Source organism: Dipodomys spectabilis, unplaced genomic scaffold, assembly GCF_019054845.1.
Source record: "Dipodomys spectabilis isolate Male_0828 unplaced genomic scaffold, ASM1905484v1 ptg000145l, whole genome shotgun sequence".
NCBI classification, from domain to species: Eukaryota; Metazoa; Chordata; class Mammalia; order Rodentia; family Heteromyidae; genus Dipodomys; species Dipodomys spectabilis.
In genome coordinates this window covers 10670992-10687209 of record NW_024870822.1, presented here as the reverse complement: position 1 = coordinate 10687209, position 16218 = coordinate 10670992, and the positions used below count along the sequence as shown (strand labels likewise).

General features: G+C 36.9%; 1 protein-coding gene across 1 annotated transcript in view; it reads left to right on the top strand.

Moving 5' to 3' along the window:
* The first annotated feature begins 3268 nt into the window (after positions 1–3268).
* Positions 3269–16218, top strand: part of Bbox1 (gamma-butyrobetaine hydroxylase 1) — a 58767-nt gene continuing 45817 nt past the window's right edge. Inside the window, exon 1 of the mRNA XM_042691521.1 lies at positions 3269–3411. The gene's annotated coding sequence lies outside the window, so the exon portion shown is untranslated. The remainder of the gene's footprint in view (positions 3412–16218) is intronic.

Genomic DNA, 16218 nt, shown 5'->3' with positions numbered 1-16218 from the left:
GCAGGGCAAATGACATAGCTAGCAAGATCAATAGAAAGCCCACGGACTGGGAGAAGATCTTTACTAGCCATACAACGGACAAGGGTCTCATATCTAAAATATACTTGGAACTCAAAAAATTAAACCACCCAACAACAAATCCTCAAAGAAACAACTGCCCAATAAGTAAGTGGGCGAAAGACTTAAAGAGAAGCTTCTCTGAAGAAGAAAGAAGGATGGCCAATAGACACATGAAGAAATGTTCAACATCCCTAGCCATAAAAGAAATGCAAATCAAAACAACATTGAGATATCACCTCACTCCAGTTAGAACAGCAAAAATCAAGAACTCTAACAACAACAGATGCTGGAGGGGATGTGGACAGAAAGGAACCTTACTTCATTGTTGGTGGGAATGTAAACTTGTTCAACCACTTTGGAAAGCAGTATGGAGGTTCCTCAAAAGACTCCACATAGAGCTCCCCAATGACCCAGCAATCCCACTTTTGGGCATTTACCCAAATGATCACAAACAAGGCCACACTAAAGCTACCAGCACAACTATGTTTATTGCAGCATTATTTACCATAGCTAAGACATGGAACCAACCCAGATGCCCCTCAGTAGATGAATGGATCAAGAAGATGTGGTATATATACACAATGGAATTCTATGCCTCCATCAGAAAGAATGACATTTCCCCATTTGTTAGGAAATGGAAAGGCTTGGAAAAAATTATATTAAGTGAAGTAAGCCAGGCCCAAAGAAACATAGGTCCCATGGTTTCCCTTATTTGCAATATCTAGTATAGGTATGAGTCAAGCGGAAAAAGTCAAATAATGTGATGTTAGGAAAACGAAACCTCAAATATGTATTTTAATGTTTTTGTTTCTTTCGTGAATGTGTCTCTAACGCATTTATAATATTATCTCTTTGTTGCTTTGTATGTCCCTCCCCCACAGTGTAACCCCCGCTTTCACTATATTTGATGTCAGTATAACATGTGGAGGAGATGGGGACAAACAAGTCGTTTAAGGATTCAGGTGGACCTGTTGCAACAATGAGAAGTACAAAATGTCATGTCAAAACCAGCTTTACAATGTCGGGGGGGGGGGGGGAGGGGGGGTATGATTGGGTGGGAGGGAGGGGGGAGGCTGGGAAGGGAGGTGAAGGGTAAACAAAGGAGGAGGCTGCAATGCTTGGTAAGAAATGTATGCATTATCCTGCCCATGTAATTGTAACCCCTCTGTACAGTATGTTCTCAAATAAAATAAAATTAAATTAAAAAAAAAAAAAAAAAAAAAAAAAAAAAAAACTACTCTATGAGCTGGGCGCTGATGGCTCACACCTTTAATCCCAGCTACTCAGGAGGCTGAGATCTGAGAATCACAGTTCAAAACCAGCCCGGGTAGGAAAGCCTGTGAGACTCTTATCTCCAATAAACCCCTCAGAAAACCAGAAGTAGCGCTGTGGCTCAGGTGGTAGAACGCTCCCCTTGAACTAAAGAGCTGAGGGACAGCGCCCAGGCCCAGAGTTCAAGACCCACAACCGACAAAAGAAAAAAATAAAAACCTACTCTATGCCCCACCGTACCACTCTTAGTTATAGCAATGCAAAGAATATGAAATCAGTGTGTTGAAAGGAAATCTACACTCCCTGTTCACTTAACAGTTCTCTTCCAGTGAAGACCAGAATTTCATTCTCCTGTTTGTTTTTGTTTGTGTGTCTATTTGTTAGTAGGGCTTAATTCTTTATTTGTATTTTTCACATCTTAAATATTGATAGATATATTTATTGTTTTTCTCCATTTGCTCATTCTATTAGAAAACAGACATACAAAACATAGTTTTTTTTAACAAAAGCCAGAACAAAAATGTACAGGACAATAATTGTTAGTAGAACATAAGAAGAGAACTTAAAAAAAAAAGTAACTGTGCACATATCTACTATGTCACATCATGCATTATTAAGTATAATTAACTGATTCCTTCTGGTGTACTTGTAACTTCAGTTGATGGAGGTATAATATGTTAGCCACATTTATGAGGGTGTCTCCCATGCACACGCCCCTCCCACACATGGGAAACTAAACCTGCTGTTGTTTTTCCTGGATGCTGGGTGTCAGTAATTTGATCGAGAGACTTGGGAGAGAAGGAATGCAGAGGAGGTAACCACAGATGCAGAGACCCAGGTAACTTTACCTTGAAATAAACTGACAGAAAGAACATTATTAAGGAGGGGACATCACAATTCTGGGAAGAAGAGTGTAAGAAATCATGAAAAAGGTCACTGCAGAGTTGAGACTGCCTTTTCTCCCTATTGAGTTAGCGCTTTCATTTCCCTTTGAGTCTCACAGCCATTGGAGTCCTTTGGGCAAGAAGCAACGAGTAGTACATGAGGCTGTTTTGTGTGTCTTCTTGACTAGGGTGGTGTCAGTGAGAGAGGATAGAGGGCTAGTGATCAGTTTCTTAGAATTTCTTGATACTTGAAGACTGTCTTTTAATATAATAGTGACCTTGTTAAGAACTGGATCTTGGGCTCTGTCCAACAAGCCCTCTGTCTGCACTGGGCACTCCCCTAGTAAATGTCTAGCAGCCAAGTTCTGGATCCCTGGCATGTTGCCCACCCTGGCCTTTCCCTTTTGTCTCCCTAAGGGCTGTGTGTTGTGAGTCCAATCACAGAGCAAACATGTGTCTTTGGGGTGCCTGGGCTCTCTGGCAACTGATTTTTAATCCAACCAAAACTGCAAAGGAAAGATGGCATGAGTCTAAGAGAAACTAATCCCAGCCATTCTACAACTAATCTGTTCTCTTCAAAGAGGTTTGTGTTGCAACCAGCTATGAACAACCAGATGCCACCTCATCTCTGCTCAGGTGAGAGGTAGGTGACGCCTCCTTGCATGCCTCAATGTTTCTTCTCCAAGTGAGTTTTGCAATCAAAGAGCTGTCTCAGTGAGCAGTGAGAAAGAGGTGGAAGAGCTTGTTCACTTACTCTTGCTTCTGCTGCTGGCCCAGGGGCAAAAGACTGATAGGTGAGAAATGTTCTTCCTTCTAAACAGAGCCAATGGTCTATTTGCATTTGTTGGGGAGGGGTTTATGGTTTTAGTGTAGTGAAAGTACTTTGTCTTGATAGCTGCTTCACCTCCTGGTTGTAAAATCGTTTAACTTTCTTTTCTTTTCTTTTTTTAAACCTCCAAGTGCCTTTCAGAAACGGCTGCACCTTCAGATTGAGACATCCTTCCTCATTTGCAAACTTCAGTTGTGTCTGGGGGCAGGGCCAAGACAGAACTGCCAGGAGCACAAAAGCTTCTAAAGAAAAGTTCTAACAGCAAGCTAGGAGCTAGGGCAGATCAGTCCTGGAATGTGACAGGCACCAGAAGGCTCGGTTCTTCCAAAAGTCATCTAGGACCAAAGCTGACCTTTTCTTTACTTGGTAAGTTTTGTGTGGCTTACTGGTGGACGCATAGCTGAGAACAGGTGTGACTGAGTTCGCCTTTCTCTTCGCTGTGGATTCAGGTCTGTGAGTTGGGGGTGGGGTGGGGAGGACATCCAATTGGAACTCCAGTCACATAGAGCTCACAGCCTGGGGCTGCGATGGGGAGAGTCCACCAGGCATCTGGAATAGACTTGATTTCGGAATGTAGTGGATCTGATTGCTTTTTGGCAGCTTCCCTCTTCCAATTATGTTGGGCTTAGTCTGGTTGTCAAATTACTTTGCAGTCCCTAAACAGATCCAGAAAATATATTGAAGAGACAGAGAGAACACTGTCTAAAATGCAAACTGGGTATGAGAAGAGTGTTCTGGCAAGATGGGTTTTTTTTAATGTTGTCTGAATGATGCACAACCCAGCTCAAAGAAAGGTGACTGCCTCTTATTCCCTGGCCCATTGGTCAGTCTCAAAAGCCAAGTACAACATGCACCTTTAAAGTTCAGGTCAATTAAAACTATTATGCATACTTTCATTTTGCTCTCCTTACAAAGCTCAGGCTATTTTTAAAAAAAAAATTGATTATAAGCTTCACTATTTGTTATGATCAAACAAATTTAGAAAGTGCCCAGTAACTTTCCTGGTACCAGTTTGAGTTCCTATTTGAAGCTGGTAATTCCACCAGAGCAAAACTAACATTTTCTCTTTTATAATATATAAAGAAATTTTTGCCATGAAATCTGATACTTTAAATCAGATGTGAGGCAAGATGATGAACCTCAAGAGGTGGACTGGTTTTGCTAGTGATTCTGTAGGTGCACTATTTATGTAAGAGAAGTAATTATGTGCCCTAGCCACTTACTAAATCAAGTTAAAGCTAAGTATAAAATTAAAAAGCCTTCAAAATAAGACCATTCCATGGGTTAGAACAGGTATGCATTCCAATGATATTAAAATTTAGGCACCATAAATATAGCCTGGTAAACTTCTACCTTTCCAAGAGGATATTATTTGAGTTTTATGTTTAAAGATTAGTTCAGTTTAAAAGAATAGTAATTTTTTTTGCAAAGATTTATTTTATGGTAGCAGGGTTAAAGGAGGGAGAAATACGAAAAGAGAAACATTTCCTGCCCCTAAAGCAAGAAATAAGAGTTAAAGATTCCAGATAGTAATATTTTTTAGCCTTTATGGCTTAATGTCTGGAAAACTAGTTCTTCCTGCCTTCTCCCTCTGGAGCTGAAATGTCAGAGGGTAAAGTTAACTAATAACTAAAGATCTTTGAGTTTGTGCTATGATTTTAATGGCTCCATTTTGATATGTTAAAATTGTATCCTGGAAATTATTCAACCATAATCTTTCCATCATGAAGAGTATATGAAAATTCTTATTTCCTCTGCTGTCAAGTCAAGCCCAAGTTTACCTCTCCAAGGTCAAAATCACCTCTAAGATAGAGGTAATAGTGCTAACCCTCAGAGAGTTTTCTAGAACATTAAATGGGGTTGTTGTAGAGAAAACCTCAACTGAGTATTTAAGAACATAGTAACTGCTGAATAAATCTTTTTATGTTCAAATCTCTGTCATTCACACACACATACACACACACACACACTAACATTCACACACAAATGCTATATGTTCATTTTAATCATTTCTGATCCTACTACCTACTACCTACTAGTAGCATTTGGTTGCCAATCATATGACTAATAGCAGGACTGACAACTTACTCTGAGGAAGAAAAGATGGAAATTGATAGACACTAACACTTGAAGGGTTTATTATATTCTTGTTTTTCATTATGAAAAATGCCAAAGAAATGGCAGTCTTTTACTTTGGTTAATTAGTAATCTAATAGATGAATCTACCTTTTCACACACATGCTATTATTCCACCATTTTAATTTTGTGCAGAGAAACCATGAACTTCCTCCAACAATTTCTTGTAAATCATTTCCCAAACCTATAATTTAAATTGGTTCCAAATAATATTTGAGGAATTTTCATGTACTTTTATTAGAGCTAGAAGATGTTCCCCTTCTCTGTGTGTTCACTGGGCTGATAAACCTAGGTTTGAGGCAATCCTGCTCACTAACAATCAAAGTAGGTCTGTACAAATTGCACTGAACATTGCTGAGCTGGGTTTTTCTCCCCTGATTATCTGGTAAAGGTACTGAAATCAATATTAACAGAGATTGCTTCTTTCTGGCTCTAAGAATTCTGTTTCTGCATTACTTTTATTTCCAAGAACAATGCACAAAATAACTTTCAGAGCTACTCTCATGATTTTCCAAACAGGATTGGAAAAGTTGGATGACAAAAATAAAAGAAGACAAAACCCACAACCATCCCCCAAACAGGATAATCTTTAACATAATTTAGTTATACCAAACAGAAATCCCACATAAAACCTACAGCCCTAAAGAGGAAAATTATGGTTAGTGATAGGGAAGGAAAGCAAACATACCTTTCTCTCTCTCTCTTTCTCTCTCTCTCTCTCTTTCTCTTTCTCTCTCTCTCTCTGTGGCTCTCTTCTCTCACTCTCTATCTCTCTCATACACACACACACACACACACACACACACACACACACACACACACACACATTTTAAAGTTTCAAAGACAACCATCCAATCAGATATGAAGCTGCCAAATTCTAAGAGCTGTTTTTATGTGACAGGCAAAACTACTCCTCCTCACCAAAACTACCATTTGGTTTCATAAACTAAATAATAATTTTAGTAAGAAGCAAAATTAGTTATAAATGTTTTATATGAGTTATTTAGCTTATCAAAGAAATCTTATCAAAAAAATTGTCACATATATCCATGATTCCCTACTTTTTTTCTTTTCCACAGGGGGAATTAAAAAAAAATATCACAGTAACTTGCCAACTTAATAAATTTTCATCATGTTCCCATTCAATCCTAAATCAGGTTAGAAACAATTGGCAGCTAATTACAGTAATGTGTAAGCCTACAGATATTCAGACTCAATTTGCTTTTAAATCCTGATGATCCTTAACTTTTTATCTTTTTGTAAAAAAAATTTTATTGTGAAAATACCATACAGAGGGGTTACAATTATATGGGCAAGGTAATGAGTACATTTGTTATCAAGCATTGTTGCCTCCTCCTTTGTTTCCCCTTCTCATCCCTTCCCATGGAAAGACTTGGAAAAAATGATATTAAGTGAAGTAAGCCAGGCCCAAAGAAACATAGGTCCCATGGTTTCCCTTATTTGCAAGAACTAGTATATGTCTGAGACAAGCAGAAAAGGTTGATAAGTTGGTGTTAGGTGAAATGAACCCCAAGATAAAGACTCAAATGTTTTTTCTTTCTTGCGATTGTTTCTAACATATTTATAAGATGATTTCTTTGCTGCTTTGTATGTCCCTCCCCCACGGTATAAGCACTGCTTTCATTGTATTTGATGTTGGTATAATTTGTGGAGGGGAAGGGAAAAAACAAATTATTTAAATAGGGAAACAAGTGGACCCATTGCAACAATGAGACATACAAGTTGTTACATCGAAAAACTTTTTATCTTTTTATATTTTCATCATATTTGCCCCAGTAAAGTTAAAATAAGCCAAAAAAAGTTGTAGAAAATGATTTCCCTCTTTCTCATATTTTTGTTTTGATTACCATTCATATTTGTCATAAAATTCAAAGAAAGATTCTGAAGACTTAAAAATTACCTGCCAAGTTCCAACATAGATATCCAAATAATTCAATGTCAGCAACATCCAAGTCTTCCCCATTCCACCCCACACTCCACGTGACTACAGCAGCCTCTGATCAGCACCATCATGACTTCCTATTTGGTTAGGAGGGTGGGGGGCAAGTCTTAGGTATCCTGGCGACTAGAAATGTTTTTTTTCCTAAGCATTAGGCACAAGAACTTAAAGAGAAACAGAAAAAGATCTCTGAGCAGTCTGGAATACTGTAGAATGTGATTTGTGTTTGTGTTGGTGCATCTGAGTGATCAGGTCTTTATAGGATTATGTTCATCATGGTGCATAATGCATCCCTCAAATGATGGCTCCAATAAGGACTGATGTTTCAAATTTCAAGATTCATAGAAATCCCTTCAACCCAAAATAACCAAAAGTAGTAATGAATATATAATTGAAAAACAATTGTATGTCAATGCACATGGATCCTTGATGATTAAAAATGAAGGGAATGGCATAAGAAATCATTCAGTATACATAAGCTATTAATTCTATTATTATTATTTTATTATTAATTATTTAATTTTTATTTAGTTATTTTACTATTAATTCAACAATTAGTCCTATTAATAACTATTATTAATTCTACTATTACTTATTACTAGTACTTATAGTAGAATTAATAATAGTAGCAATTGTTAATAACTATAATTATAATTATTAATAGATACTATTTGTATGTTATGTGGTATTATAATGTAATATAATAATTAATATAATCAATAATATAATTAATAAATAATATAATTGTAATTATTAATAATTACAAATATAATTACATTCTAGTATTGATTCTAGTATACTATTTTACTATTGTTGGAATTACTACTGTGATATCTAATGTTATTAAAACTGATATTCTTTAATTTTATCATTCTCAGTCACTAAAAGTTAAACAAGAAATATTAATTAAATAAAAAAGTACATATTTGTGACAATCAATGTGACACCTTGATATATGTATCAATTGTGGATTTGTTGTCACAATCATAAGACTTAATGTGCCTACCACATCACATGGTCGTCATTTTGTGTATATGTAGTGACAACAATAGTCATCATTTTGTGTATATGTAGTGACAACTCTTACAATCTATTTTCTAATAATATTTCTAGTATTCAATCCAGAATTAACCATCATTATCATGCCGTATTAGATCTCCAGATTTTACTCATCCTGCAAAACTTAAATATTGCATCCTATGACAGTATCTCCCCATTTTCCTGTTTCCTACACTAGCAATCACCATGTTATTCTCTTTTCCTACTAGGTCAACTTTTTTGGAGTTCTAAGTGAGCTCAAAGTACTTGTCTGTTTGTGTCTGTTCCATTTCACTCAGTTCAACACTTTCCAGATTTACCTATGTTGTTAAAATGACAGAATCACCTTCTTTTCTATGTTTAAGTAAGATTCTATCATGTATTGGCATGTGTATATTTGTGTTTATGAGTATCTCACATTTTGTTTTTTGTTTGTTTTGTCAGTCATGGGGCTTGAACTCAGTGCCTGAGTGCTGTCCCTGAGCTTTTACACTCAAGGCTAGTGCTCTACCACCTCGAGCCATAGCACTACTTGTGGCTTTCTGGTAGTTAATTGGAGATAGAATCTCATGCACTTTATTGCCCTGTCTGGCTTTAAACCCTGATCCTCAGATCTCAGCCTCTTAAGTAGATAGGATTACAGGTGTGAGCTACCAGCACCTAGCATCTCACTTTTTCTTTATCTATCCATGATCTGTGAACACTTAAGTTGATTCTGTGTCATGCTTGTAAATGAAGTTGCAATAAATATGGAACACATTGATTTCATTTCCTTTGGGTACCAAGCAGTAAGCAATGATAGTTCTGTTCTTAAATTTTAGAGGAGGCTCCATACAGTTTTCTATAAATTCTATCTCAGTTAACATTCTCCCCTTAAGTGTTTCCTATTTTCCATCTTCAACAGCCCTTAATGATTTTTTTAAAACCCCATAACATTTGTGAGCTGGTGTCTCATAGTGGTTTTAGTTTATGTTTCTCTGATGATAACTGATCATTTCTTACAGACCTGTAGAAAACCTTTCTTTGAGAAAATGTCTACTTATGTCCTGTTCCAATTTCCCTTTCTATTGAGTTTTTAAGTTCCATATATATGTATATATAGATATACATGTAAATACATATATATCTAGACAGACAGACAGACAGACAGACAGACAGACAGACAGACAGACAGACAGACAGACAGACAGACAGATAGATAGATAGATAGATAGATAGATAGATAGATAGATAGATAGATAGATAGATAGATAGATAGATAGATAGATGATAGAGAGATAGAGGATCATTTTCCCTGGTTTTAATAGGATTTCTTTTGTGTGTGAAAATACCGTACAGAGGGGTTACAATTACATGGGCAAGGTAATGAGTGCATTTCTTATCAAGCATTGTTGTCTCCTCCTTTGTTTCTCCTTGCCATCCCTTCCCATCTTACCTTCCTCACCCCCCCCCCCAAGGGTTTTATAATTTCTGGCTTTGCCTGTATGTCTTTAGTCTATTTTGTGCTGATTTTCATTTGTACTGTAGGAGAAAGCCTCAGTATTATTTAAAAATAATTTTATGTAAAGATGTACAGAAGGATTACAGTTACCTGAGTAAAGCAAAGAGTACATTTCTTCTTGAACGTTGTTACCCCGTCCTTGTTGTTCTCCCACTATCCATTCCCTCCCTCACCCGCTGGAGTTGTAAAGTTCATTTTCAATATACTGTCTTGTGGGAGTCATTGTTGCAATGGGTCATCTTGTGTCCTTGTTTCAGCGTTTTGTTATTCCCCTTCCCCTCCCCAAATTAGATAACTGTATATACAAGGAACAGGGAACCAAAATCAAGTGCAGTGACAACAGGGGATATACATAGGGGGAAGAACATACAAAGGAAACAAAAAAATCACATAGTACATTAAAAGCAACAACAACAGAGAAAAACCTCTTGTGTTGGTATCTTGGGGTTCATTTCACTTAGCATCATCTTATATGGTCATAAGTACATAGCTTGTGAGCTATTCTGCTCATCTGATAAAATTATCCTAGATATATACTAATTATTACAACTGAGGGGAACCATGGGACCAATATTTCTTTGGGTCTGGCTTACTTATTATTACTTATTATTAATTATTACTTATTATTAATTTTTCTATACTTTACATTTGCTAACAAGTGGGCAAATGGGACAGTATCATTCTTTCTGATTGAAGCACAGAATTCCACTATATATACATATATATATATCACATTTTCTTGATCCATTCATCTACTGAGGGGGCATCTGCATCTGGGTTGGTTCCATATCTTAGCGATGATGAATCTTAGCTAATATTCATCATAGTTGTGCTGGTAGCATGGCCTTGATTGTGATCATCTGGGGGCAAATGCTCAGAAGTGAGATTGCTAGGTCCTAGGGGAGATGGAGGAACCTCCATACTTCTTCTCAGAATGGTTGAACAAGTTTACACTCCCACCAACAGTGCAGTAAGGTTCCCTTTTGGCTACATCCCATCCCACATTTGTTGTTATTAGATTTCTTGATTGTAGCCATTCTAACTGGGGTGAGGTGGTATTTCAATGTTGTTTTGATTTGCATTTCTTTTATGGACAGAGAAGTTTAGCATTTCTTCATGTGTCTATTGGCCATTCTTATTTCCTCTTCAGAGAACTCTCTCTTTAAGTTTTTAGCCTACTTATTAATGGGGCAGTTGTTTCTTTGAGGATTTGCTTTTGAGGGATTTATTTTTTGATTTCCAAGTGTATTTTAGATATGAGGCACTTGTCTGTTGTATAGCTAGTGAAGATCTTCTCCAAGTTCATGGGCTGTCTATTGATCTTACTAGGTATGTCCTTTGCCATGCAGAAGCTCTGCAGTTTCATGCAATCCCATTTGTCCAAGCTTTCTTTAATGTGTTGTTATTAAGTCATTATTAAGAAAATTTCAGCCTGTGCCAAGGAGCCCTAGAGTTTCTCCTATTCCTTCCTGTAATGTTTTCAGGTTGTCTGCTTTGAAATCGAGGTCATTGATCCATTTGGAGTTGATTTTGGTGCAGGTTGATATATAAGGATCTAATTTTAGTTTTCTACAGCTGTTTAACCAATTTTGCCAGCACCATTTACTGGAGAGGCTGTCCTTCTTCCATTCTATATTTTTGGAGACCTTATTGGAAACTTAGGTGGCTATAGGTCTGTGGATTCATTTCTGGGTCTTCAGTTCTATTCCGTTAGTCTTCAGGTCTGCTCTTGTGCCAGTACCAAGATTTTTTGATTATGATGCTTTGTAGTAGAGTTTGAAGTTGGATTTATATTCCTCCAACACTATTTTTTCTGCTAAGGATTGTTTTTGCTATTGCACCATATGAATTTTTTATTGCTTCTTCTATTTCATTGAATAAAGAGGTTGGGATATTGATGGGTATTGCATTAAATTTGTAGAGAGCCTTTGACAGTATTGTCATTTTCACGATGTTCATCCTCCCAAGCCAGGAGCATAGGAGGTTTTTCCACTTCCTTTGATCTGCTTTAGTTTCCTTTTTCAGGTTTTCAAAGTTTTCATCCGAGAGGCTCTTCAATTTTTCAGTTATCTCCTAGGTATTTTATTTCTTGTAGGGCTATTACAAAAGGAGTTGCTTTCCTGATTAGAGCTTTACTCTTCTCATTATTGGCATGCAGGAAAGCCATAAAGTTCATTTTTCCACAAAACATCTTGAATATCTCATTGTTGCAATGTGTCTACCTGTATCCTCATTTAAACCATTTGTTTTTTCCCTTCCCCTCGACAAATTATACCAACATCAAATACAGTGAAAGCAGGGGTTATACCGTGGGGGAGGGACATAAAATCAACAAAGAAATCATCTTATAAATATATTAGAAACAATCGCAAGAAAGAAAAAACATTTGAGTCCTTATCTTGGGGTTCATTTCGCCTAATACCAACTTATCTGACCATTTCTGCTTGTCTCAGACATATACCAGTTCTTGCAAATAAGGGAAACCATGGCACCTATGTTTCTTTGGGCCTGGCTAACTTCACTTAATATAATTTTTTCCAAGTCTTTCCATTTCCTAACAAATGGGGCAAAGTCATTCTTTCTGATGGAGACACAGAATTCCATTGGGAATATATATTCCACAATTTCTTTTTTTTATTATTGTGAAAATACTGTACAGAGGGGTTACAATTACATGGGCAAGATAATGAGTACATTTCTTATCAAGCATTATAGCCTCCTCCTTTGTTTCCCCTTCCCCATCTCTTCCCATCCCCCCCCACCCACCCACCCAATCCTCCCTGACCCCTCCCCCAAAGTTGTAAAGTTCGTTTTCGACATAACGACTTGTACATCTCATTATTGCAATGGGTCCACCTGTATCCCTATTTAAATGATTTGTTTTTCCCCTTCCCCTCCACAAATTATACCGACATCAAATACTGTGAAAGCAGGGGTTATACTGTGGGGGAGGGACATACAAAGCAAAAAAGAAATAATCTTATAAATGATACCACAATTTCTTGACCCATTCAAATACTGAGGGGCATCTGGGTTGGTTCCATATCTTAGCTATAGTAAATAATGCTGTAATTAACATAGTTGTGCTGGTAGGTTTTGAATGGTCTTGTTTGTGATCATTTGGGTAAATGCCCGAAAGTGGGATTGCTGGGTCATAGGGGAGCTCTATGTGGAGTCTTTTGATGAACCTCCATACTACTTTCCAAAGTGGTTGAACAAGTTTACACTCCCACCAACAATGTAGTAAGGTTCCCTTCTGTCCACATCCCCTCCAGCATCTCTTGTTATTAGAGTTCTAGATTATAGCCATTCTAACTGGGATGAGGTGGTATCTCAATGTTGTTTTGATTTGCATTTCTTTTATGGCTAGGGAGGTTGAGCATTTCATGTGTCTATTGGCCATCATTCTTTCCTCTTCAGAGTTTCTCTTTAAGTCTTTAGCCCACTTATTTATTGCCAGTTGTTTCTTTCAGGATTTGTTGTTGGAGGATTTAATTTTTTGAGTTCCAGGTATATTTTAGATATGAGACCTTGTCCCTTGTATGGCTAGTGAAGATCTTCTCCCAATCCATGGGCTTTCTATTGATCTTGCTAGCTATGTCCTTAGCCATGCAGAAGCTCTGCAATTTCATGCAATCTCATTTGTCCAACCTTTCTTTGGTTTGCTGTTTCTTGGTCTCTTTTAAGAAAATTTCAGCCTGTGCCAAGGAGACCTAGAGTTTCTCCTATTCCATCCTGTAATGTTTTCAGGGTGTCTGCTTTGACTCCGGGGTCTTTGATCCATTTGGAGTTGATTCTGGTACAGGGTGATATATAAGGATCTATCTTTAGTTTTCTACACGCGATTAACCAATTTGCCAGCACCATTTACTGAAGATGCTGTCTTTCTTCCATTCTATTTTTTTAGCTCCCTTATCGAAGATTAGATGGCTATAGGTATGTAGGTTCATTTCTGGGTTTTCAATTCTATTCCATTGGTCCTGAGGTCTGTTCTTGTGCCATACCAAGCTGTTTTGATTATTATGGCTTTATAGTAGAGTTTGAAATTTGGTATTGATATTCCTCCAGCAGTGTTCTTTCTGTTGAGGATCATTTTTGCTATTCAGGGTCTTTTATTGTTCCATATGAATTTTTGGATTGCCTCTTCTATTTCCTTGAAGAATGAGGTTGGCATATTGGTAGATATCACATTGAATTTGTAGATAGCCTTGGGAAATATTGCCATTTTCATGATGTTGATCCTTCCAATTCAGGAGCATGGGAGGTTTTGCCACTTTCTAAATTCTGTTTTGATTTCCTTTTTCAGGATTTTAAAGTTTTCATCCTAGAGTTCCTTCACTTCTTTTGTTAATTCCTAGGTATTTTATTTTTTGTGGGGCTATTACTAATAGAGTTGCTTTCCTGATTTCAGCCACACTTTTCTCATTGTTGGCATATGGAAAGGCCATTGATTTTTGAGGATTAATTTTATACCCTGCTACTTTCCCAAAGTTTAGAATCAGCTCGAATAATTTGGGGGTGGAGTCTGTGGGATTTTTTAAATACAAGATCATGTTATCTGCAAAGAGGGAGAGTTTTACTTCATCTTTCCCTATTTGGATCCCTTTTATGTTTGCATGTTATCTTATTGCTGTAGCTAGGCATTCTAATACTAAACTGAAGAGAAGTGGAGAGAGTGGACATCCTTGTCTCGTTCCTGAGTTAAGAGGAAATGGCTTTAGTTTTTCACCATTGAGTATAATGCTGGCTGTAGGTTTGTCATATACAGCCTTTATTGTATTGAGGAACATTCCCTGGATTCCTAATTTTTCCAGAACCTTCTTCATCATAAACGGGTGTTGGATCTTGTCAAATGCTTTTTCTGCATCTATTGAGATAACCATGTGGTTCTTATCCTTGCTCTTGTTGATGTGATGAATTATATTAATTGATTTGTGTATATTGAACCAGCTTTGCATCCCTGAAATGAATCCTGTTTGATCCTGATGTACGATTTTTTGGATGAATTGTTGAAGTCAATTGGCCAAAATTTTGTTGAGAAGTTTTGCACCAACGTTCATCAAAAAATGGGTCTATAGTTCTCTTTCTTTAATGAGTCCCTGCCTGGTTTTGGGATTAGAGTTATGATGGCTTCATAGAAACTTTCAGTCATTGAAGAGTTGGAGGAGTATTGGTCTGAGTTCTGCTTTGAAGACCTTGTAGAAATCAACTGTGAACCAATCTGGTCCTGGGCTTTTCTTGGATGGGAGGTCTCTTATTGCTGTTTGTGTTTTGATGCTTGATATGGGTCTGTTAAGTTGGTTTAAATCATCTTGGTTTAGTTTGGCATGTTAATATTTGCTAGAAATTCATCCATTTCTTCCAGATTCTCAAACTTATTAGCATAAAAGTTTGAAAAGTACTCTCTTATAATGTTCTGAGTCTTGGTTGTTTCTGTGGTGATGTTTCCATTCTCATCTCTGAGTTTGTTTATTTGGTGTGTTCTCTTCTTTTTCTGATAAGATTTGCTAAGGGTCTGTGAACTGTATTAATTTTTTCGGAGACCCAACTCTTTGTTTTGTTGATTCTTTCTATGGTTTTTTGACTCTAATTCATTTAATTCTGATTTAATTTTAATTATTTGTTTCTGTCTATTGGGTTGAGATTTGGCTTATTGCTCTTTTTCAAAGCACTTCAGGTGCATATTAAATTGTTGGTTTCAGATCTCTCCAATTTGTTGATGGAGGAACTCAGAGCTATAAATTTTTCTCTGAGTACTGTCTTTGCTATGTCCCAGAGGAGCTGGTACTTTGTATGTTCATTTTTGTTAAAATGAACATTTGAATTTCCTAATTTCTTCCATGACCCATTGGAAGTTCAACAGTGTGTGTTCAGCCTTTGTGTGTTACAGGATTTTCTTTGGTGGCTTTTGGTGTTGAATTCTAATTTTATTCCCTTGTGATCTGAGAAAATGCAGGGCATAATTTCATTGTTTCTGTATTTGGCCAGATTTTCTTTGTGACCTAAAATGTGGTCTATTTTGGAAAATGTTCCATGTGCTGCTGAGAAAAACATGCATTCTGTTGCTGCTGGGTGAAATATTTTGTAGATATCTGTTAAGTCTAGTTGATCTATGCAGTTGTTTAGATCTGAAGTTTCTCTCTTGAGTTTTACCAGATTGATCTATACAGCGGGGAGAGTAGTGTGTTAAAGTTCCCAAAAATTAATGTCTTTGGATCTATATGAGATTTTAGGGAAAGTAGTGTTTCTTGGATAAATTTGGGTGTTCCAGTATTTGGTGAATAGATATTTAGAATTGCAATATCCTCCTGTAGGAGAGATCCCTTAATTAGTATGTAATGTCCTTCTTTATCTCTTCTCCCTAATTTTAATTTGAAGTCTATTTTATCTGATATTAAGATTGCAACTCCTGCCTGTTTATGGGGGCCATTTGCTTGGTAGATTTTATTCCAGCCTTTCACTTTCAGAATATGTTTAATTTTGTGGTCAAGGTGTGTCTCTTGAAGGCAGAAGATAGAAGGGCCTTGCTTTTTGATAC